Source organism: Saccopteryx bilineata, chromosome 10, assembly GCF_036850765.1.
Source record: "Saccopteryx bilineata isolate mSacBil1 chromosome 10, mSacBil1_pri_phased_curated, whole genome shotgun sequence".
NCBI lineage: Eukaryota > Metazoa > Chordata > Mammalia > Chiroptera > Emballonuridae > Saccopteryx > Saccopteryx bilineata.
This window is the reverse complement of record NC_089499.1, coordinates 35048297-35074289: the sequence shown is the minus strand read 5'-3', so window position 1 is coordinate 35074289 and position 25993 is coordinate 35048297. Positions and strand designations below refer to the sequence as shown.

The 25993-nt window shown below is 43.8% G+C and overlaps 1 protein-coding gene and 1 non-coding gene across 5 annotated transcripts in view; one reads left to right on the top strand and one right to left on the bottom strand.

Annotated features, from left to right (window-relative positions):
• Nucleotides 1–25993, bottom strand: part of NEK11 (NIMA related kinase 11) — a 275610-nt gene that overhangs the window by 13754 nt on the left and 235863 nt on the right. The gene's annotated exons all lie outside the window — the stretch shown is intronic.
• Nucleotides 6240–6346, top strand: LOC136314807 (U6 spliceosomal RNA). The gene has a single exon (XR_010727388.1). It is a non-coding gene; the product is annotated as a U6 spliceosomal RNA (small nuclear RNA).

Here is a 25993-nt window from a genome sequence, read left to right as displayed (position 1 = left end):
GGGCTTCAAGCCAGCAACCTTAGGCTCAAGCCAGCGACCTTTGGGCTTAAGCCAGCAACCATGGGGTCATGTCTATGATCCCATGCTCAAGCCAGCAACCCCTCACTCAAGCTGATGAGCCCACACTCAAGCCAGATGAGCCTATACTCAAGCCAGCAACATTGGGGTTTCAAACCTGGGTTCTACACATCCCAGTTTAATGCTCTGTCCACTATGCCACTGCCTGGTCAAGCAGAACAAATTCACCTTTTAATGTCAGACTGTCACTGGGTTCCCTATTGTCAACTTCCCATGATTAGAAGAGCCATGTCTCAACTGAACTGTGATAGTCTCAGTGCATGGCTGACATGAGAACATAATCATCAATGCTGCCCATTTCCACTGTCTAAAGCAGGGGTCTCAAACTCAACTCAGCACGTGGGCCGCAGAGCAAGATCACAGCCGTTCGGCGGGCCGCGAGTTTGAGACCCCTGGTCTAAAGTACCCTAGTTTGGGCAATAAATGTTATGGTCACCTGCACATGGTATAAAATTTACTGGCTAGAAGCCCTCAATGACAAGAAGAACTGCTGGACTTTAAAAATGGTGCTACAGCCACTACCAAGGACAGAAGAGAGAACTCCTTTCAGTCCTGATTCCTGATTTGTAGCATTTCATGTCCAAATTAAAATGTTTCTCCGTAAGTAAAAAAATGATTATTTTTATCACATCTCTCAACCATGTTGACACATTGCCTTTATTATGCCTCTCTTTTGATCATGACAGATGGGTTTATCACAGCACACTTACCCAGAATGTGACATGCATTCCAGATTGAGAGGGAGGGAAAGGGGGGGGGGGGAGACAGACAGAGGGACCAGTAAGGCCAACGTGGTACAGGCCTTCAGAGAAACAGATGAGATTGGGGAATCAATACTGAATTCTCTGGTGAATTGCATTAAAGGACTGAAATAAATTTGCAAAACAATAATTGAAGCTGACAGCTCCTCTTAATAGGTGGTGACAAATCAAGTCTGAGCTGTGCTTTCACTTGCTATGGGGAGAGGGCAGGACAGGAGGGAGCCCCCTAAACCCCTTCTGCTGGAAACACTGGGTTTCATCTCTCTCATCAGGTGATGTTTGCAGAGTGGTTTTGAGCACTGGGTTTGCTAGCTGCTTTGGCTCACTTGAGAATACACGCCAGAGGCCCTTACCCTGCAGAGCTCCCCCGGGCCCGCGGGATCTCAGGCGCAGGCAGGGTCAGGGTAGAGCAGAGAGGGTTGGATCAGACAAGCTCCAAAGTTCCCTCCTACCTTGAGATTCGGTCCTCCAGTGGACTCTCAACATGGATTTGTTTACCCCACTTTACAGGTAGGAAGAGTCAAACAGAAGAGAGAGTAAGACCACTGAAGGGGAGCTGGATAGAGCATCCTGTCTTCAGCCCTCAGTATGTGACCCACAGGGCCAGTCTGTCAATTTGGCAAAAAGCAACGAAAGCCCTCAGAAGGATGCCCTACTTACCTACTACAACCCAGTGTGATCCTGGCCATGCAGAGTCACAGCACAGGGGTGCTGCTCAGAATGCTAAATCTCAGACCCCATCGCAATCAGAATGTGTGCTTAACAGGACACAAAGTGATTCAGCCTGACCTGTGGTGGCGCAGTGGATAAAGCATTGGCCTGGAATGCTGAGGTCGCAGGTTCAAAACCTTGTACTTGTCCGGTCAAGGCACATATGGGAGTTGATGCTTCCTGCTCCTCCTCCATTTCTCTCTCTCTCTCTCTCTCTCTCTCTCTCTCTCTCTCTCTCTCTTTCTCTCTCTCCCTCTCTCTCTCCTCTCTAAAATGAATAAAATAAAATAAAAAAAGAAAGCCCAGGTGAGTCAGATGCACTTTAGAGTTTGAGAAACACTGGCTTGAGCTGTGGGTTACATCAGTGGTCCCCAACCACCGATACCGGACTGGTATCGGTCTGTGGGCCATTTGGTACCGGTCCGCAGAGAAAGAATAAATAACTTACATTATTTCCGTTTTATTTATATTTAAGTCTGAACAATGTTTTATTTTTTAAAAAATGACCAGATTCCCTCTGTTACATCCATCTAAGACTCACTCTTGATGCTTGTCTCATAAGTTTGAAAATTATATTTAAAAATACCACAGTTTTTACGCTGGTTGCATATTTTATTTTGTGCATTTATCCGTCCCACCCTAAAGGCCGTTCTGTGAAAATATTTTCTGACATTAAACTGGTCCGTGGCCCAAAAAAGGTGGGGACCACTGCATTACATTGTGAATCGCAAACCTCTAAAAAGCATTTAAAACTATGAGTTAGAGTTTGCCGGAGAATTCCGATGCTTTTATGGGATCAGGCCAGCTTCCCAAGCTCTGAGGCATCACTTCCCATTCTAGCACCCTCTACCAAATTACTAAATTTACTTTTTTACAATATGAGTTTAAATCAGATACAAGTAACGGAAAAGAGACCTCCAATTTGAGGCTGAAGCTCAAGCTCCTCCCCCTTTTCTTCTCCCTGGATCTTTGGTCCACAGATTTGTAGCAATAACAACGCTGGATTCACAGCACATCCTCAGCATTATGTTTGCCTTCCAAGGAGGACACCAGCCTCGCCTGGGTGGAGATTATGAAGTTTGGTAGTTCACTGGATCTGCTCAGACACGCTTGCTCCTGACTTCTAATTCTGCATTAGCTAAAATCACTTTGCTTAAATAAGCAAGGGACCTCTTTCCCTTCTAGTTCGGAAATATAGAATTCTGATTTTATCTCACTGATGATCTGACCTGGAAGTGACAACTAAGCACAAACTTGTGTTAATAAGTTTTCTCTTTTTGTTGTACCTGGAACAGATATTTTTTTTAGACTTCTTTTTTTATTTTTACAGAGACAGAGTCAGAGAGAGGGATAGACAGGGACAGACAGACAGGAACGGAGAGAGATGAGAAGCATCAATCATCAGTGTTTTGTTGCGACACCTTAGTTGTTTATTGATTGCTTTCTCATATGTGCCTTGACCGCAGGCCTTCAGCAGACTGAGTAACTCCTTGCTCAAGCCAGCGACCTTGGGTCCAAGCTGGTGAGCTTTGCTCAAATCAGATGAGCCCGCGCTCAAGCTGGCAACCTCGGGGTCGTGAACCTGGGTCCTCTGCATCCCAATCCTACTCTATCCACTGCGCCACTGCCTGGTCAGGCTGAAATAGATATTACAGAAAGCATTTGGTGTGAAAAAGTTTTGATTGAGTCTAAAATGTAGGTCATCTTGGAATATGCTTGCAAAGAAACAGGAAGAATTCAGTTGAAAATTTTAGTTGAACCATATGAAATTGCTACTTCTATAGGCTAAAAAAAAGTCAAATAATGGCAATTTCATTTAGTCAACCCAATTAGAATGTTTTAGTTTATAATTTTTTGACCTAAGAAATATTAGGAGAATTGAAAGTGCTATTTGTAGAGTTTGAGTTGTCTCTTCTCCTTGAAGATTTTTTTGGCGGGGAGGGAGTTGGGGCAAATGCTTTGAAGGCTAGATAATCATCTTTCTATTCTAAGCAGCTGGGGAGAAATGGGGTGTTTCAAGGTCAGGTTTGGTTATAGATTTAGAATGAATGTATGTGTCCTTGAAGGAGTCTTACCACCTTCTGAATCTGTGAAATATATAAATGGCACTAGCCCTTGACATACAAACTGGGTTTCTTTCCTACTTCTTTGTTAAAGTGATGTGCAGTGAACACTTGAACTCTGATAGGCTCAGAAGAGATTTTCCCATCGGCAAGTCACACCACTCTTTAGTTAGAATGTCGGGGAGGAACAGTCAAAGTGAAGTATCAGGATCTGGTCCCTCTTTTGGTTGACTATCACAACTATACTGTAGATGTGCTGTGTTCCACAGTTCTCCGGGCATCCTTCTATGAGCGCCTGGAGTGCAGCACTGTGTAATTACGTGTTTACACATGCTGGCCTTGGATGCACTTAGAGTAGCAAGGTAGAAACTGTCTTATTTGTATGGTGTACCTAGTGCCTTTAAGAAAGGAACAGTAAGTATTAAGACCTGTTTGATCTCAAATTTTAAAATTTGTTGAATAAACTATGACTCTTAATAACCAATCATGGCCTGACCTGTGGTGGTGCAGTGGATAAAGCGTCAACCTGGAAATGCTGAGGTCGCTGGTTCGAAACCCTGGTCAAGGCACATATGGGAGTTGATGCTTCCAGCTCTCCCCCCTGTCTCTCTCTCCTCTCTCTCTCTCCCTCTCTCTCTTCTCTAAAAATGAATAGATAAATAAAAAAATAACCAATCACAATAACAAAAATTGAAGATATTACCCTAAACAGCTTTGTGAACTTAGAAACTAATTTGCCAATACATATCAAGGGTCACAGCCTATGAACCAGTCATTACATAAGACATTTACCTTAGAAAAGAGTCTGAAATTTAAAAACAAGATTAAGTAAAAAAATGTTTATATCAACATTACATATGAGTTGAAAAAAACTGCAAACAACCTAAGATCCAAGAGTTATATTAGAGAGAAGTTCATATTTTTTGGAAATTTTAATAACATTAAAAAATGCTCTAGAAAGGTGGAAGAGGAAAACCATGGTACTACCATATTTCCCCATGTATAAGATGCACCTTAATTTGGGGGCCCAACATTTGAAAAAAAAATTACTTAAAGTTATTGAACTCAAGTTTTATCCATTATAAAATTTATACAACGCCTCATCCTTGCAAAAAGGCGGGAAATGCAAGTAAAAATAATCTACAACCACTGTATAAGACACACCCAGTTTTAGACCCCAAATTTCTCAGAAAAGGGTGCGTCTTATACATAGGGAAATATGGTATGTCCTGCTCTTTTAAAAATACCTAGCATTACATTACAGAAATGTCCCAAATTATTCAAAATTCTGTCGATATCATGTTTGCAACAATTACAGACTATTCCATTGGATGTAAATCTAGTAAGTTATTAACTATGTTTCATGTATACACACATGTATACACACACACTAAAAAAAAGCACAAGTGGGATCAAATCACACCTATTGTTCAACACCTTCCTTTTCTGTTACATAAGTTAGAGAGATTATCACACGCACACACAGATCTTCCTCATTGCTTTCTACTGCCAGGAGAGGATTTCATTGCAGAGATATATGTTGATTTTTTTTTTTTTTTCATTTTTCCGAAGCTAGAAACGGGGAGGCAGTCAGACAGACTCCCGCATGCGCCCGACCAGGATCCACCCGGATGCCCAGCAGGGGGCGATGTTCTGCCCCTCTGGGGCGTCGCTCTGTTGCATCCAGAGCCATTCTAGCGCCTGAGGCAGAGGCCACAGAGCCATCCCCAGGGCCCGGGCCATCTTTGCTCCAATGGAGCCTCGGTTGCGGGAGGGGAAGAGAGAGAGAGGAAGGAGAGGGGGTGGGGTGGAGAAGCAGATGGGCACTTCTCCTGTGTGCCCTGGCTGGGAATCGAACCTGGGACTCCTGCACTCCAGGCCGATGCTCTACCGCTGAGCCAACCGGCCAGGGCAGATATATGTTGATTTTTAAAGACAACCCTTATTGATAATACCTTTAGACTACGTATCACTTTTTGCTATTAAAACAACAGATAGCTTTGACATACATTTTTGTGTGTTTCTGTAAGTATTTCTGTGGGATAAATTCTAAAATTGCTGGATCAAAGAGAATGTTCATTTTAAAATTTTGAATAGACATTGCCAAGTTGCCTTCCACATTATTATACCAGTTAACACTCCCTTCAACAGTGTATGAAAGTAAACTGCTTCATTTTAAAATTGAAATAATGACTGGGATGTATTTGTGTGTATTTGAACACTACTATGGCACCGTTGTAATGTGGGTCTCCCTCCATCCTCGCCTACCCCCCAATTTTTCTTCCTTCCTACCTTCCTTCCTTTGTTCTTGTCTTCCTTATCTCTTTCCTTTCTCCCTCATTTCCTTCCTTTTTAAAAAATTTTTATTTATCGATTTCAGTGAGAGAGGAAGAAGAGAGAGACAGGAACATCAAGCTGTTCTTGTATGTGCTCTGACAGGGGATCAAACAAGCAATCTCTGCACTTCAGGACGATGCTCTAACCAACCAAGCTATATATATGGCCAGAGCTCTCATTTCTTTCCTTTCTACCTTATTGTTTTATCTAATGGGCGAAAGAGAGGGAAAACTAAAGTGAAGGCTAGTGAAGAACTCATGTGGCACTTAGAGAACCAGAAGGAAGCAGGGTGCTTGCTTCGGCAGCACATACACTAAAACTGGAACAATACAGAGAAGACTGGCGTGGCCCCTGCACAAAGATGACATGGAAATTCACGAAGTGTCCATATTTTCATGGTTACTATGTGAAGTGATGGATGTGCTAACTAACCTTACTGTGGTGATCACTTCCAATGCATACCCATCTCAAACCATCACGTTGTACACCTTAAACTCACACAATGTTACATGTCAATTACATCTCAATTAAAGGGGAAGAAAGTTGGGAGCAGAATGGGATGGGAGATGTCTGGGAGTTTACAGTGCGGGGCAGCCAGACATACTGGGGAGGGCAATTTGCATGAGTGTTTCTAATCTTCCCGGGCACAGCAGTCACCTGGGGAACTCGTTAAAAATGCAGATTCTGATTAGGTAGGTCTGGGGCGGGACCTGAGATTCTGCATTTTTAGTTAAGGCACGTTCTTTTTCTTTTTAAAACATAATCAAAAGGACAAGATACAGAATAGCACAGGTCTTGAGAACTCTGTCACCTGATGAAGCTGTTGAATGTACCCCCTGTGTCTATACCTAGGGAAGGTGTTTGCATTTAAGAAAATAGGTTCAGCCTGACCAGGCAGTGGCACAATAGATAGAGCATTGGACTGGGATGCAGAGGACCCAAGTTAGAAACCCCAAGGTTGCTGGCTTGAGCGTGGGATCATAGAAATGACCCCATGGTCACTGGCTTGAGCTCAAAGGTCGCTGGCTTGGCTGAAGCCCCCTCCCCCCCCGCCGTCAAGGCACATATGAGAAAGCAATCAATGAACCACTAAGGTGCCTCAATGAAGACTTGATGCTTCTCATCTCTCTCCCTTCCTGTTGGTCTCTATCTGTCCCTCTCTCTATCTCTCTCTGTCACACACACACACACACACACACACACACACACACACACACACACACAGGTTCTATGCGAGTATAATGGTATATTCATCTAAAGCCTGGGGGACATGCAGAATTTGCTTTATGAATGATAGGTACAAATGAAGGCTACATAAGAAAAGTTTTTAATATGCTTGTATTCTCTTTAAATTTTGCTTTAATTAGAGATCATTAAATATATGATGATTAGCAATTAGGTTGTTTTTATGCCTAAATGATGCCTTCATTTGCATTTAAAAAGTTCTATTTAGGCAGCAAAATCAGCGAGGCATAATGTTTCTTAACTTTTACAAAAAAAATTAGGCTGTTTGAACTCTATGTTCAAACTGCCGTCTACCCGGTGTATGAGAGAAAACAAACAGTGTTTGGAGAATTCCCTTTGCGTCTGCGCACACGCACACGGGGTCTGCTCCCAGAATGCCCTTGCTGGGCTTTGGGCGTTGCGCTATTGCGTGGTGCCGCGTGTTAGACTAGTGCCTCAGCCCCACACCCCCTCTTCCGAACTCGGCCTGGGACATTGGCTTCGAGACTCTGCCAACCATAATTTAGTTTTGCCTGCTTTTCCCTATGAGGATGCCCCCATAGGGCGTGCTACAGGGTGATGGGAATGCTGTGGGAGAACAAAGGGACTGGCCCCCTATTCCAGTGACTGTCATGGTGACTACACAGCGTCTGCTGCCAGCAGCAACTGACTCCAGCTTGCGGTTCCTCCCAGACCCAACACGTGCAGAGAGCCAGTGGCTGGCACTGTCTTTCCCAGAGACCTTCTTCCAAGCTCAGAGACACCAGCACAAGCTGAGTGGTAGACTCTTCTCCAAGGTCTGCCTCCCTGCTCCCTACACCTCTCTTCCAAGCTCTCTGGGGGCCGTAAAATGTATACCATGGGAGAGAAGAAAAATCTAGACCAGACTGGACAAGTCATGCTCTAAGAGAGCAATACTGATTCTTAGAGAAGAAGGTAGAAACTTATCATGCTCACTCTCATCCTCTGCCCCCTTTTATTTAGCCATCAGGATTTGTGTTTTTATTCTGCATTTGTACTTGTTCACAGGCCAGAGGGGTAAAGTTGATCACCCTCTATACATCCTTGAGATCATTTTAGACAGTCCTGAGTTAAGAAACCTCTCCATATTTTGTTATAGTCTGTCCTGGCTGTTATGAACAAGACTCTAGCACCTGAACATGGGCAGCCCAACCCCTGACCAAAGGCTAATGAGCTTCTGCATTGAGTGACTATGTGGTGTTATTCTGCATCCTGCTTTTCTCAGTATAGCTTTAACAGTGACTGCACTTACCTGCCTTGACCAGGAGCTGACCATAAAAACAGGAAGTCAGAATGCTGTTAGTTAATGCATGGCGGTAGGAAAATAGACTCATCAAATCAGCCAAAGGCATTTAAATTTAAATCAGCCTTCAGTTTTGCTCTTATCCTTTCTTTTAAGGGTCATATTCTTTTAATTTTAAAAACAAAGAAGCAGGGCCCTGGCAGGCTGGCTCAGTGGTAGAGCATCAGCCCAGTGTGTGGAAGGCCCAGGTTCGATTCCCAGTCAGGGCACACAGGAGAAGCGCCCATCTGCTTCTCCCTTCCCCTTCTCCTTCCTCTCTATCTCTCTCTTCCCCTCCCACAGCCAAGGCTCCATTGGAGCAAAGTTGGCCCGGATGCTGAGGATGGCTCCATGGCCTCTGCCTCAGGCACTGGAATGGCTCCAGTAGCAACCAAGCAGTGCCCCAGAGGGGCAGAGCATCGCCCCCTGGTGGGCATGCCATGTGGATCCCGGTTAGGTGCATGCGGGAGTCTGCCTGTCTGCCTCCCCACTTCTCACTTCAGAAAAATATAAAACAAACAAAAACCAAACAAACAAACAAAACCAAAAAGCAAAACATTTCATTCTAATTATAATCAATAGATCATAAATGCTCTAGGTTTACCAAGTTTTACTTTTGAATAGTTAGGCCTCTTGAAAACTACATAATTTAGTTTGTCAGAGGACAGCTTTTTATCAACAAAGAAATCATTTATAGGAAATTGACATCTGCATTCCCTGCAAAACTATTGTTGAGGATATGACTTCACTCCAACACCTTTAAATAAAAGACCATGGGAGAAGCTGACTTCCTGAGGTACAGGTAACACATTCACGTTCTTGTCATGAGTATTAGGAATTGTATGCCATTTCCCTTTTTGACTTGGCTTCCTGGAAGCTCAGAGCCAAACTATTCATCCAGCCACAGCAACTAAGTTCACTCACTGACTGCCTCACTTTCTCTCGGTGGGAAATCATGCGCCACCCAGAGCCTGGGCCTAGGCACAAGAGTGAATGAACGTGCCCGAAGGCAGTGAGTCAGGCTTGTCCTGCTCTCCGTCACAGGCGACACAAAGCAAAGAAGTTTGCTAACCACAGTTCAGGGCAGTCCCTCAGTCATCTCTGTTCCCTAGGTCAGTGTTTCCCGATACCATCTTTATACATGCAAGCACCTTCCAGAAATTTGCACCTACCCCTCAGGACCAGGAGGGGGGCATTAGAAAGTACTTGGAGCTCAGATAATGGAAACACCTGATGTTACTGACTGAATTGTACCCCTGTCAACAATTCACATGCTGACTGTGACTCTGTTTGGAGATAGGACCTTGAAATTGAGGCCTTTAGCATGGGCCCAAATCCAATCTGACTGGTGTCTTTAGAAGAAGAGAAAATTTGGACACACAAAGAAACACCAAGGTTGCACACCTATGATATAAAGTCCGGCCTCACTTCCATCAACACAGGAAGACAGAAAATACCCTCTTTCAAATGAAGCTGGAGCACTATTGACTCTAGAATTCTCCCAGTCCTTCTATGGTCTTGTCTGCTACCCTGTACCTGACTCTACCGGGGATGCTCTGGCTGTTTCTTTCCCACACTCAGGTGGCATGAGGCCGACTTGCCCACCTGTACCCCTCACACACAGAGGGGTTTAAGAAAAACAGCTGCAACTCCCTGACTCTATCTCACCTTATCAAGAAACTAAAATAACATTTGTTTAGATTCTTTCTTTATTAATATCTTCATACTGTACAGTCAGAGGAAGGCTGCCACCCTCCCAAGGTCCTGTGAGTTGGGAGCCCAGAGGTGACAGTTTATACCACAGCCGAGAACTGAAAGGGTTGGGTGGCATGCTGACTCTCTTTTTCTAATTTGACAAATTAAAAAATTATTAGAGTTAAAACTCAAAAAATACAGCAATAAACAGAAGACTTCTTGCTGAACCTGCAGTACCTGGAGATGTTTCAGCACTGAACAGATTGCAGACATTTCAAAATAATATAGAAACAGTTGTGTTCATTATTATATTATTATAAATATGCTTGTTTCAAAATAATGCCTATTGCAGCCAGCTGGGAAAAGTATAAGTATACTACAAATCAGGCATGGTTTTAATGGAAATCAGAGACATATAGTATATCTTATTTATGGCTCTAAAAAGAAAAGAGATGAACAAAGAAGAACAGACAGAAGACATGAGGAAGACTGAAGAAGCTTGGACAGATATATAATAAATATTGCCCAGTGAGTCCTTGAACTTGTGCCCCGTGGCCATCCCCTCACTCCCCAACCTTGAACATCTGTTTCGCAGTTGACAGTAGCGAAAGGATCTGTCAACTCTTTAGGACCATTTGCTGGAAAGCAGGATTTCAAATTTGTGTAGAAAAACAACTAACAGAACAAGCATTTTCATGGTCACTTGGACACCAACTCATAAAGTCAGGCGCTGTAGGATGGCAATCGAAAGGGTTGAGAAAGAGATGTGAGAAGGAGGCATCTGGCTTTACTGGGTCCCCACTTAGTGGAGCGCTGTTTAATGCTTCGGCTAACTATCCCTCCCTTTTCCAGGAGATGTGAGAAGGGAGGCGTCTGGCCTTTACTGGGTCCCCACTTGGTGGAGCGCTGTTTAATGCTTCAGCTAACTATCCCTCCATTTTCCAGGAGCTGTGAGAAGGGAGGCGTCTGGCCTTTACTGGGTCCCCACTTGGTGGAGCGCTGTTTAATGCTTCAGCTAACTATCCCTCCCTTTTCCAGGAGATGTGAGAAGGGAGGCGTCTGGCCTTTACTGGGTCCCCACTTGGTGGAGCGCTGTTTAATGCTTCGGCTAACTATCCCTCCATTTTCCAGGAGCTGTGAGAAGGGAGGCATCTGGCTTTACTGGGTCCCCACTTGGTGGAGCGCTGTTTAATACTTCGGCTAACTATCCCTCCCTTTTCCAGGAGCTGTGGGAAGGGAGGCGTCTGGCCTTTACTGGGTCCCCACTTAGTGGAGCGCTGTTTAATACTTCGGCTAACTATCCCTCCATTTCCCAGGAGCTGTGAGAAGGGAGGCGTCTGGCCTTTACTGGGTCCCCACTTAGTGGAGCGCTGTTTAATACTTCGGCTAACTATCCCTCCATTTCCCAGGAGATGTGAGAAGGAGGCATCTGGCTTTACTGGGTCCCCACTTGGTGGAGCGCTGTTTAATACTTCGGCTAACTCTCCCTCCATTTTCCAGGAGCTGTGAGAAGGGAGGCATCTGGCTTTACTGGGTCCCCACTTAGTGGAGCACTGTTTAATACTTTGGCTGACTCTCCCTCCGTTTTCCAGGTGAAGAAACAGAGACTTGGAGAGGTGCAGGGACTTGTCTAAGACTACACACTAGGGCAAGCAAATGGCAAACCCAGGCCGTTCAGATTCTAGAATCCCCCTTCTGTTCATCACAGCAACATACCTCCGGTGTCTCCCATGACTACCAAAGTGGGACAGATGAAATTAGGGCATAATGTGTTCAACTTCAGCTGGTACAGACACACACACACACACACACACAAACACGTATTTAGAAAAAACACGTAGAGAAGGCTTTTCTAGGGAAAGGTGAGATTCTAAGGGTACAGATGTGAGCAAAAGGCCAAGAAGTGGAAAAATGGCTAAGATGCCCAGCGTGGGAACATTTTCTTTTGCTTCTAAGAAAGGGAAGGAGGAAGAGATGCCAGAACACCAGAATGGAGCTGGGGAAGGAGGTCCCTGGGGGGTGTAGGGACTGTGACCCAAGGCCCCGTCTTCAGCCTGCAGCCCTCTTGGGGAATGGCCCTCTCACCAGGGCCCACACTCCTCCCTGCACTCCTGCAGCCAGTGCCTGGGGCGCAGGGTTCTCCGGTTCAGCCCCTCTAGCCCACCTGGGACAATTCTTCAGGACCACTCGAGCTACAGCGTGTCCTGTGCCGCTGAGGGGGCCTTGCTGAGATGGTGATACCACAGCCCAGCTTCTTCCTCTGCCCAATCCTGCTTCCTCCCCTCTCGCCACGTGTATGGATTCCAGCCCCCCTTTGCAGCAAAATCATTTCAGAGCCTGCTTTGCAATGAGTCCACTTGCAGCAGGTGGCCAATGAGCATTTTTAAACAAGAGGGATGCCTAATTATTAGTCTGAAGTTGCTTAAGTCTTCATGACATGAAGCCTTTATCATCAGCTTCCAAATGTTCAAACAAATAAAAGCCCCGTGCACTCAAGGATGCTGAGTAGGAGTATTATGGAAAATGGATAAAGAAGCTAGAGTTTCAGTCTAGACCACGGCGTTGCAGAATGAAGACAATTAAGATAGAGGATGAGATAGTCACAATACCCAGGGGTTTGCAGACGTCTTGGGAAGGGCTGTCAACTACAACAGGACGTGGACATAGGACTTGAGTGAAAGTTGCACAGACCTGGAAGGGCAGGGCTGAGGTGGCTGATAGGCAGGTAAAGTGATGAGGCTGAGCCTCACCTTCACAGGGAGGGGTGACATCATTCCTGGGCCAGGGAAACAGAGACAGCACGTCTCTTTGATGAAGAAGACAGCATCTGAGCAGCGCGTGGACCTTTCTGTTCAGTTCGAAGAGACAGGCTCCTCGTCTGAACTTCTGGGCACTGGCTCCGCTCAGGTGGCACTTGCCATACATTCCAGTCTTGTGACTCACACTTCAGGTGTCCAATCTCCCTCGCTAGGGTGTAAGGTGTCTCCCTTGCTATGTGCCTCACTACACTTGCTACCTCACACCTAACAGACTCAGAAGAAAAGCACAATTGATTGATTGCTCACCCTGAGATAGCTGAGTAAGAAGTCTATCTGGCTCCCCCAGTTTTTTAAAGAGAGAGAGAAAGGAAAAGAGATGAGAAACATCAGTCGTAGTTGCGGCACCTCAGCTGTCCATTGATTGTTTTCTCATATGTGCCTTGACCGGGGGCCTCCAGCCATGCCAGTGACCCTTGCTCATGCCAGCGACCACGGGGTCACGTCTATGATCCCACACTCAAGCCGGAGACCCCGCACTCAAGCTGGTGAGCCCGTGCTCAGGCTTGCGACCACACGGCTTCAAACCTAGACCCTCAGTGCCCGGGTTGACACTCTGTCTACTGTGCTACCTCTTGGTCAGGCTCTACTTGGCTCTTTAAAGGCTCTCTTAAATATTACATGTAAAGTTAGAACCACTATTCTTTGAGCAAGAAACCCTGTTTGCCGGTCACCGAGTTTTTCTTACATATAAGCTTTTGTTGTTTTGAAATTAAAATGCTGGTTCCAATCAGTGGCTGTGCTGCCTCACACTGACTTTTTATTTAAGAAATGGAACTTTGAAGGCATAACTAACACCTTTTCAATGAGGTTTAGAAAGCGGAGGAGAAAAGAACCATCACTTCATCTGTTTCTCCATTGAAGGGTTATTTCAATCAGCAAGACAGAATGAGCTTTATTCATAAAGCTCTTAGACATCCTGAAATAGTAAGTTATTTGTATTAAATATATATCCTTGACAAATCAGAAGCCTGGACTCGGAGAATGAGATGCTGTCAAAATTCAGACTTCAAACACCCAACAACCCAGAAAAGCATGCAGAAGGGCATAACATTTGATAGCAGCAGACCAGCTGGGATGCTGGCTTTGGCCTTGGGTGTTTCACTTAATTAGCCTCTTTGTATCTCAGACTTCTCATCTTTAAAGTGGGTTGGTATGTACTTTTGACTATCAAGAGGGAACAAGCAGGTTCCAGAGCACGACACCAGGTACCTACAAGGCTTGTGGCAATTAAAAGCCTCCTTTAGAGTTGCCGAGGGGAGCCAGGCTTTTGTGTCACTCAGCTACCACTGTCACCATCCCAACTTGGCAGTGGTTACCAGCACTGGTTTCAGAATTAACAAGACTTATAATTGAAACAGTCTTGCCACTTACCAGCTGCAATGCAGTGGGAAAGTTTCTTAACCTCCTGCAATACAACCTCTTTACTTATGAAATGGAGAGTCTTGTCCACTTCACAGATATGTGGGGAGAGCCACATGCAATAGAGGGGCTCCGGCGTAGCACACTCCTGGGGCAGACGAGGAGGGCTCGGGAAGCGAGCTTCCCTCCACATAAACACTGCTGCGGATTGTGTCCAGGTCAGAACCTGAGCTGATGCTATAACAAAGCCCGTGCTGCTCTGTCTTGGAAACATTTTAGTAAGTGCTTAGTGCTCTACAGTCGCTTTTATAAGTGATTGCTACTACACCATGAGCTATATGTCAAGTTAATGAGAAGGACCATAAAGGTCGTGGGCTTCTCATCTTCAGTGTGAACTTCCTTGGTCAAGGTCTTCCTGTGATTGAAAGTGAAAAATAAAAAATTAATGAACTCGCGAGCCATCTGAGACTGAGCCAATCACATTTGCCCTCAGTGTTATTACGTAGAGAACCTCCATGTACCTTCTGCGGCTTCTAAATAGTTAACTGCTGCCCTCATCACGGCACTTGGCCAGGGGCTGCGCTCTGACCTTGGCAAGACCTTTACAAACAGCTGACATGAGAAGTCAAAGATGAAACTGCCAGGAAGTCCCCGGCTATAGCAGCTGACATAAGATCTAGTACCATCTGTCCACGATGGGTCTCTATGACACACAAATGCAGAAACCAGTTCTGAGCATCGGAAGAGGCACGCACCATGTCAGGTATGTTCATGCAAGTAAGTTATGAGTGCAGCCCACTAAAGACACCAGAGCACTAGCAGCTCCATGACAACCTCCTTGCTTTTCACCTTCCTTAATAAACACTCTAGGTTAAATGCCTGCCTTGTAGGAGCAGTGATCTGGGCACAATGCTGTCCATCACCACACACGCATTAATTAACTGACATCACCCAATCAGCAGCCCTGGACAGGTCATTCCCCCTACATGTTTAAAGCACCATAAATCCTTTCGCTGCTTAAGATAATTCACACAAAAATCACTGGCTAAACGCAAAAAAGAAAAAAGTGTCACTTTTTATTAACCTGTGCAAGTAACATCATCTGATTCCCAATTAACAATGTTTCTGGAAAGCTAAGTTGAAACCTGAGGCCAAAAGCGACTTCTTCCCTCCCATTGCAAATCTAGGCTTTGGTACATTTTGTGGCCTTGAGTCTCAAATGTGTTTGCTGAGAGAGATGAAAACAGCTTCCTAAATTCTAAAAATTATAGGAACAGCAAATAAAATAGACCTTCCTCCCCCGTGTAAGACTACATTTATAAAGGAGACAGAGAGATAGATAGGTAGGTAGGTAGATAGATAGATGATAGATAGATAGATAGATAGATAAGATAGGTTGATAGATACAGAAAGATAATATAAAACACAAAATCCAGAAGTCTGAAAGACACTGTGTGGGGAAACTGGAGAAAGGCATTATCATATATATACTGCTGGTGGGAACACAAAATGGCATTTGGAAATACGTATATGCCTTCATATATGTATTTATCCTTCAATCAAGCAGTCCCACATCCAGAAATCTATGTCAAAGATAAATTGGGGCCCTGGCCAGTTTGCTCAGTGGCAGAGTATCGGCTTGGCATGTGAAAGTCCCGGGTTCAATTCCCAGCCAGGGCACACAGGAGAAGCGCCCATCTGCTTCTTCACCCTTCCCCTTCTCCTTTCTCTCTATCTCTCTCTTCCCCTCCCACAGCCAAGGCTCCACTGGAGCAAAGTTGGCCCAGACACTGAGGATGGCTCCATGGCCTCTGCTTCAGGTGCTAGAATGGCTCCAGCCTCAATGGAACAATGCCCCAGATGGGCAGAGTATCGCCCCCTAGTGGGCATGCCAGGTGGATCCCAGTCAGGTGTATGCGGGAGTCTGTCTGCCTTCTCACTTCTCATTTTGGAAAAATACAGTGTGTTCGTCAAGTTGTGGTGCACTTTTGACCGGTCACAGGAAAGCAACAAAGTGATAGAAATGTGAAATCTGCACTAAATAAAAGGAAAACCCTCCCAGTTTCTGTAGGATGATGTGGCAGCATGTGCATGTGCACAGATGATGACGTACACAGTGTATACAGCGGAGCAGCCATGGCCATACCAGTCGAGATGTGGACGGTACAGAGGAAAGTTCAGTGTGTTCTGTGGCTCACTAAATTCGAATCTGTGACCAAAGTGCAACGTGAATATTGGCGCGTGTTTATACCGAAGCGCCACCACATAGGAATAACATTACTTGGTGGGATAAGCAGTTGAAGGAAACCGGCAGTTTGGTGGAGAAATCCCGTTCTGGTAGGCCATCAGTCAGTGACAAGTCTGTAGAGCAGGGGTCCCCAAACTTTTTACATAGGGGGCCAGTTCACTGTCCCTCAGACCGTTGGAGGGCTGTATTATTAAAAAAAACTATGAACAAATCCCTATGCACACTGCACATATTTTAAAGTAAAAAACACAAAACGGGAACAAATACAATATTTAAAATAAAGAACAAGTAAATTTAAATCAACAAACTGACCAGTATTTCAATGGGAACTATGCTCCTCTCACTGACCACCAATGAAAGAGGTGCCCCTTCCGGAAGTGCAAGTGCGGTGGGGGTGGATAAATGGCCTCAGGGGGCTGCATGCGGCTCTCCGCTAGTAGTTTGTGGACCCCTGCTGTAGAGGTTATATGGGATAGCTACCTAAGGAGCCCTAAAAATATCTATGCTGAGCCCACATTGAACTGCACTGAATAGGTATGAAACTGGGAGAGTTTTCCTTTCATTTGGTGCAGATTTCACATTTCTATCGTCTTTTTTGCTTTCCTGTGACGGGTCAAAAGTGCACCATGACTTTACGGACACATTGAACAAAAAAAAAGAAAAAGATAAATTGGCAATAAAACAAATGAGCTAGATGCTATTATAGTACTATTTTTAATAGCTAAAGACTAGAAAATCCGATATGTCCATCTAGGGAACAGGTTAAATAAACAATGGTACATCCATACAAAGGAGAACTCAGAAGCTATAAAAAGGAATGAAGTATATTGCTATAGTTACTATGAAGTAGTCTTTAGGAGATATTGCTAAATGAAACTGATACAAGTTTGTATAATGTGCTACCAATTTTTTAAGAAGTGAAAGGGAGGGCACATTTATTTGAATATATAATATATATATGAATATATTTTTTAAATGAAAGGATGAGCTATAGAATTTTAAATAATGACTCCCTATTTGGGAAGGGAGAGAATAGGGTAAGGATCAGGATAGAAGCTGGTCCTCTTTAAAATGCCTTTTTAAATATTTAACTTTGGACCCATGGAAACACTGTATATAGCTAAGAAACAAACATAATAAAACAAAGGCAGCTTTTACATTTTTGAAAAGAAAAACCTCTGTGTACCCACACAGATAGTAATGATTCAGTTAACTATAGATCAGTGCATATATGTGAGGAAATTACCAAGGGGAAGGGAAAACTGTGTAAAAGGGCTAGAAAGAACAGCCCCTTAGAGCCCACACAGGGCCAGACACAGAGCCTCTTCATACCTGCAACTGACATTTATTATTGAATCTGATAATCCACTGGCATGGAGTAGAATACACAGAAGGGTTTGCCTCAATAGTGGGCAACTATCAGCCATAGATTCATTGCTGCCCTGATCCCACAAGACAAAGCTAAAAGTAAGACCTAAAAGTATCAAATTGTTTTCTTTAAAAAAAAAAAAAAAGTTTATTGATTTTATCAAGAGAGAAAGGGAGAGAGAGAGAGAGAGACAGACAGACAGACAGAAAGATCAATCTGTTCCTGTATGTGCCCTGATTGGGGATCAAACCGGCAATCCCTACATTCCAGCATGATGCTAGTCTAACCAGTCAAGCTATCCAGCCAGGGCTCAAACTGTTTTCAAGTAACTTAACTGAATCCTAAAACAAAGTTCAAAACTATTTATTGCAATACAAAAATATCCAGCACCCAGCAAGGTAAAATTCACAGTGCTTAACATTCAATCAAAGATTATCAGCCATACCAAGAAGTAGGAAAATATGGCCTATAATAAGAAAAATAAACTGAAACCAACCCAGAAATGGCAAAGATGTTAGAATTAGAAGGACATTATAATTATTATAACTGCATTCTACTTGTTCAAATAGCTAAAGAAAGTATTGAACATGTTAGGCAGAGATGTGGGAGATGTATGAAAGACTCAAATAAAACTTCCAGAAATGAAAACTACAATGTCTGAGATGGAAAATATAATGGATGAGACTAACAGCAAATTAGATATTATAGAAGAAAAGGTAAGTTAAATGGAAGACATAGTAATAGAAATTATCCAAAATAAATGGGGGTTGGAGGAAAGGCATAAAAAAATGACAAGAGCATCAATAACAACTTCAAGAAGCCTGAGATATGTATAAAATGTACATGTCTTCCAAAAGGAATACACACATTTATGCTGTCAAATATTTTATTTTTCCTCTGCCTCCCAACTTTCAACTGGAGAAATGGGCTCAGAAGCTCCTCCAGACCTTCAGGGCTTCTCCATGGCATCCCATTCTCGGGCTGAGACTTAGTGAAGTGGATCCCTCTTCCAGAACTTTGTCCTACTGAGCAAAACAGTGGAGGTCACCCCTATCCCCCTGTTCTCAGGCAGTAAGGACTCTAGGTAACTGGCAAAACCTGATGAATCTCTAAAGGGAAATTGGATGTTCAGCTTCAGAATTTCCTAGGTAGCGAGTTGCTCTAATAGCAAGTGTCATGGATCCAGAAACCTTAGGAACAACTCCTTATGAAGTAAGTACCTGGGACTTTAACCCACCTGGCTCTCCTTGTAACAACTGTTCATTGTGTGGCATATAAAGGCACCCAGACCTAGAAGGATCAAACACATGAATATTCATAGATCTAGATCCACAGCCATACCTACTATCCAGTTACAGCTGGGGCCTAGGGTGCTAAGTGATGAGTCCACTTACATGATATTCTGGGACAGGCAACACAATAGGGACAAAAAAGAGATCAATGTATTTTCAGAGGCAGGGAGTGACGGAGAGATGGACTACAAAGTGGGAGCACAAAGGCATTTGGGGGGATGAGAAACTGTTCTAGCATCTTGGTTGTGGTGATGATTATATGACTATACACATTTATCAAAATTGATAGAACCATATACTAAAAAAGTTTTTTTATTATATAGAAGTGATACATTTGTCAAAATCCATAGAACAATATACTATAAAGGGTGAGTTTTACTAGACATAAATTATACTGTCTTTAATAAAACAAATGAAAAACAAATTGAGTAAATAAAAAGTCCAGAAAATTGAGGCCTTAAAAACATAACATATGCCTGACCAGGCGGTGGCGCAGTGAATAGAGCATCGGACTGGGATGCAGAGGACCCAGGTTCGAGACCCCGAGGTCGCCAATTTGAGCACAGGTTCATCTGGTTTAAGCAAAGCTCACCAGCTTGGACCCAAGGTCGCTGGATCGAGCAAGGGGTTACTTGGTCTGCTGAAGGCCCATGGTCAAGGCACATATGAGAAAGCAATCAATGAACAACTAAGGTGTCACCACAAAAAACTGATGATTGATGCTTCTCATCTCTCACCGTTCCTGTTTGTCTGTCCCTATCTATCCCTCTGACTCTCTCTTTGTCCTTGTAAAAAAAAACAAAAAAAAAAACCCACCCCATAATATATATTTTTATATAATAGTTGGCTTTTATTAAGCTTGATTCAAATGTTTTAACTGATGTTACCTCAATAAATTTAATTATTTAAAAAAAAGATTGACCCCCAACTCATACTCTGGTAACTCCTCCCTGGGTGAAAGGCCTCTTGAGTCTGTGCTTCTCAAACCTTAATATGTGCATGAATCCCCCAGAAAGCTTATTAAACTACAGACTCTAATTCAGGAGAGGTGAGACCAGAGACTCTGCGTTTCTCACAAGCTTCCTGGTGGTATCAATGCTGCTGGTCCATGGACCACACTTGAAGTAGCAAGGCCAAGGACACTAGAGAGATCACATGATACATCAAGACCAGAGAATTACTCATTCAGATTGAACAAGCCCTTTATGACACGATACATTTTGTTGGCCTGTGTAAACTAAAGAATTGGCCACAGTGTATGACTATCCTCAGAGCCGAAAGCAGATCAGCTGTCATTGCACAGGGTCACCTCTTTGGTCTCCAGTGGGAGCCTGAACCAGCCCGGAATCCACTCCAGCTCAAGGGAATAAAGGAAGCTCTTCACAACAGAAAACCTGCTGGGATGGTAGAGTCATCAGGAGGCCCATGAAGCCACAAAGGCCCATCCATCCACCAGCACCATCCATCTATCCATCCATCAATCCTTAAACGAATAACAATGTCTCTTCAAAAGTCCCCGGAAATTACTCAGCCAGAAAGGAAGTTGAGGCCAATTTCTTGTGATTCTGCTGACACCCCAATGACTTTGAGTGGCACCACCTGACAACTGCTGAAGCAGGTGCTGCCTGCGCTCCAGCAGGGGAGTTTCATTTGCAGAGTGGTTACCCAGCAGGATTAAGAAGTGGCCATGACAAGAAGCCAAGTGTTGAGGGATGGTAAATGGCTGGCTTTTATATTCAACAACTTTATGAAATTTTCCCAGAGAATTGGCACTCCTTTTTGCCTACTAAAAAAAAAAGCTATATAAATGTTTTTCACAGACAGTTTTTTCATCCACAAATGCCTTCGGGTATAACACATAACTTAACAGACTAACGCATACCAACACCTTCAGATACTCAGCTTGGGGGCTTTTTTTTTTTTTTTTTTTATTTATTTTATTTTTTTTTTTTTTATTTTTATTTATTCATTTTAGAGAGGAGAGAGAAAGAGAGACAGAGAAAGAGAGGAGAGAGAGACAAGGGGAGGAGCTGGAAGCATCAACTCCCATATGTGCCTTGACCAGGCAAGCCCAGGGTTTCGAACCGGCGACCTCAGCATTTCCAGGTCGACGCTTTATCCCCTGCGCCACCACAGGTCAGGCAGCTTGGGGGCTTTTTGAGAAGAAGCAATCACATACGTATTGAGTCTGTTATCAGTTGTTAGCATTTACTGAGTGAAGAAAAAACAACTTGTTTACCTCATGCTTTTTTCTTCAACAAGATTTTCCCAACCCCCTTTATCTGGTTTCTCTATCCCCACCTCTCCCTTCCCCCTTCGCGTGGCCATTAAAACTAGCCAATCAGAAAGGAGTAAGATTGTACATCACCACCCCAGACAATGGGGCAAGACCCAGCCTAGGGCCTGTGTTAGGGATAAAAACAGAACCCAACCTCCTGCTTGCATGCTTGCTGGCCGGCTTTCACTAGCGGCGGCACACCCTTCTGCAGAAGTTATTAAAGTTGCCTTGCTGAGGTATTTTGTCTCCATGAGTCTTGCTTTATTGTAACTCTAACAATCTGGGGGCCCATCCGGGATACCTGTTCCCCTTGGGAGGGGTCTCAGCCCACTGTTGAGGGAGACGAGGCTAGCTGCTCCATTGTAGCAGCTCTCAACTAAAGGGATGATGACCCAGCCCAGGTAGCGAGCAACCCCCGGACCCTCAGCAAAGTGGAGAAGGGGCCCTAAAAGGTGATATCACAGCAACCAGACAACTCTGTGCATGGACCAAGGTAAGAAAAGTTGCGGGTGCAGTGAAGTACTCTGCATGGCCAGTAGTCAAGGCCATCACAGCCAGCACATGCAGGTTCTCACTGAATTCGGAGAGATAATAAAGAAACAGCAGAGTCAAAAACTGGTGGGCCATGCTTTTATTCTAGCCTTGCAACTGGCTGGTGAGTAAAAACACACAGGGCACCCAAACCCACTCACATGTTCTCTGGTTCCATAACCAGAAGAATCTTTTCTGGTTTTTCCTAGAATCAAAGGCCCTCACTAGTCTTAGTCACCTCTGGTTCCCCATCTGCACATCTTCTCCCTCCTCATCTCTGCACAAACTGGCTTCTCCTTCAGCACCCTGCCATTTTGGCTTCCACCTCTGCAAAAGATGGCCTCCTTCCTCTCCTTTCTTCTTCTTCTTAAAACTTTTCGGTGCAAAAACTCCTCCTCCAGCACACAGTAGCCTAACAAAGCCCCTTCCCAAGCAAGAAGGTAATTAGCAGTTTCACAGATCACATATCTGGGCAGCCATTTTTAACAATAAAAGTGAGCAACTCAGAAAAATACAAATTTTATAAACTTATTTGCCCAACATACTCCTTGGCGGTCGGGGAGGTGCAGGAGGTGGTGTGCGTATGTCATGCTGAGACACGGAGTGAGTGTGGAGTCCTAATCTGTAGTTCTGAGGTGACCTCATAAGGCTTAGTGTGGTATCAGGCAATGCTTGATCCAAGTCGGTAGTTTATACCAACCCACCAATTACTAGGAGGCTCCTAACATCACAACGAGGGGAGCAGCCAAATGAGATGGACGAAGCAAATGACGAGAGTGCAAAAAACCTGCAAGGATGGGGGGGTTGAGCCTCTCTCAGGAGTCATGCCACAGTCAGGATTTAATCGCACCTCTGAGATAACTAGAGACAAAGATGGTACCAAACAAAAGAGAAAGAAAGCTCCAAATGGTATCAACCTAGGAGATCCAAGATATGGCTCTTTTGAGGTCTAAATTAAGTTCTTGCATGCAAAATTGGAAATGTTAGCTCTAATATTGAACTAAATAAAATAGTTTCATTCTTGTATTCAAATGCTCTGGGCATTGTTGCTTTAAAATTAGACCAGGTAAGGAGTGCTCATTTAAACTTAAATAGAATGAACTTTTTGGATCCTAAACTTGTTTCTTGGTTTTGTACTCTGTAAGGTCTTGCTATGCTAATTGCTGTGCTTTGTGTCATTGTCCTCAGAGTTAAGAGCCAAGCAGCAGCTCTGCTATTAGGTTCCATCAGGTTTATATTTGTGTCATGCTCAAGTCTCTGTACTGTGATTGTCTTGTTTGTGTGTAAAACTGTGCTCAGGTCTGTGAAACAGGAGAAATCAATTTCAGTTTGAGGGCTCTTGTCTGTCTCATCTGTCTGTCTGACTGAAATTCATACTATTCTATGTGGGGAAAAAAAGTGGATAATTCAAAATGGGGAAGAGATCTCACTCCCCTTTCCAGACAGTGAACCTCAGAAAAAAAAAAGAATAGGTTATTTAAATATTTTAAAGCCTCTTCCTGGAGGTCTGAAAAATGGCTGTAGTTCTGAGAACAATAGGAGAATTAACACCTGTCAGACTGTATGGACTGTGAAAATGGAAGGGGTCATGCTAGGATCTCAGAGGAAGAGCAAAAAAAGGGGGCACTTTTAAAATCCAAGGGGTGGCTCAGTAGCCCATCCCCTCCTTTCTTTTCAGTCACACTAAAAGGCCACCAAGGACAGATAAGGAGCCTTGCCTTCTCTGCAACTATTAATGATACTGTAAAATAAAGTTATTCCAAATGTTCTTTTAACCAGGTGGTCTAGAAAAGCATTTAATATTACGACTAGTTTAATTTAATTAGTGTCTTGTAAATTGTTTTTTTTTTAGCTAGAGAAAAGGGGGGTCAGACAGGGACAGACCAACAGGAAGGGAAATAGATGACAAGCATCAACTCATAGTTGTGGCACCTTAGTTGTTCATTGATTGCTTCTCATATATGCTTTGGCAGAGGGTCTATAGCAGGGGTCTCAAACTCGCAGCCCGCCGAACAATTTTGTGTGGCCCGCAGACTAATCCACAAAGTTCAAAATATTTTGGATAAAATTAAGTAAGCCTAGGGGCCTACTTGTATTTTTCATTTCTCTAGCATCCTAGCTAGATATTAGCTTAGTTAACAGCAGTTGTGATGCGAACTACAGTTTCTGGTCGTTTTGTGACACTGAGTAAACTGCATGTACGATTGTGCTTGTTGTACTGATTTTTTTTTGTTTTCAACTGCAGTGAGAAAAGTATTGCATAACAGTTGCCTTTTGTAGACCTAGTGCGGCCCACCGAACGGCTGTGATCTTGCTCTGCGGCCCACATGCTGAGTTGAGTTTGAGACCTCTGGTCTATAGCAAAGTGAGTGTCCCCTTGCTCAAGCCAGCAACCTTGGACTCAAGCCAGCAACCTTGGGTTTCAAGCCAGTGACCTTGGGGCTCAAGCCAGCAACCATGGGGTCATGTCTAAGATCTCATGCTCAAGCAAGTGACCCTGCGCTTAAGCCAGTGAGCCCACGCTCAAGCTGAGTGACCTCGGGGTTTTGAACCCGGGTCCTCAGCATCCCAGGCTGACACTTTATCCACGGCGCCACTGCCTGGTCAGGCCTTTTTAAAGTTCTTAACAGAAAATATGTTTGTTTTGCCTTGATAAAGGTTCCTGTTATCTCTGTTACGTCTTTTGAAAATATAAGTTTGTTTGCTAATGAAATATGTTCTGTCAACGTAAAACAACTTCTAAACCTGTAAGAATTTTTTATGAGTTTATTTGAGCTGTTTCTGGAAATCCTCAAGGTGAACCTAAAGGTTAATGTTTGAGGACCTAGGTTAAGGCAGAACAGGGGATAAATAACGGATGGCTTGTTTTTAATTTTCGCCTTTTTCAACTGGAACTGACTGTGAGTCTGAACAAAGAAGACCTTTGCTGGATAAATGAGAGTTTGAACTTGTTCAATCCTGAAGATAAGGGACACTTCCTCCCTCTAGCCCGAATCTCGGGTATTCTTAGGTGACTGAGAATCTCTGTGGAGGTATCAAGAAGGCATCACTCCTCATGACATATAGGTCACCCCATAGGGACTTCCAAAATCAACTGTAATTAAATAATTGACTTGTCTGGGGACGCGCCTATAAAGGCTGGTTACTTAGTGCTCTGAGTCCTCCTGGCTGTATTAGGCAGTCAGGGAGAGAAACTGAGACATGGAAGAGGATTTGAGATGACTTGGGAGGTGAAATTCCCTCAGAGCTCAACCCACAAACAGCACACTTGAACCCCCTATACAATATCCCTAGAAATTTGTTCAGATTCTGCAGATATACAAAGAAAACTAAAATTAACATGGGAAATTGTACCTTTAAGGTACAAGGACACCAGCCCCCATTAATAATCCTGTGGTTAACTTGCCAAGTATCTACTGAAATGAAAAAATTTGAACTTGAAGTGGCCAAAGTGGGGAACTTGTAATCCCTCTGAAGTGATATTTTTCTGTGCGCTCAATTAGAAAATGCCAGCTCTAAAGTTAATATTGAATGAACGTAAAGCATATATTGGTCAGACATAAGGAGCTTCTGGGAGAGGCACAGATAAATTCTTTAAAAAATTATTTTTATTACTTCAGAGTAATGAAGGCCTTTGAAGTTAATGAATGATAACACCCCATTTTTCTCCTTCTACAGCTTCTCCACTGTATTTGCTATCTGAGCTTTCTTGTCCAGACTCCTCCATCCCCTCTCTCCTTACTTTCTCTTCCATCCCTGCCTCCTCTACTACCACTCCCTACTAACCTAGGGGAAAATAAGAATAGGAATTCACACAAGAATAATCCAGCAATTCTAGCAGCTCCCTTTGAAGAAAAGCTGGTTTCAGGTAGAGGGGAACAAGCAATTGTGTATGTTCCTTAGACTAGAATAGAATTAACCTACA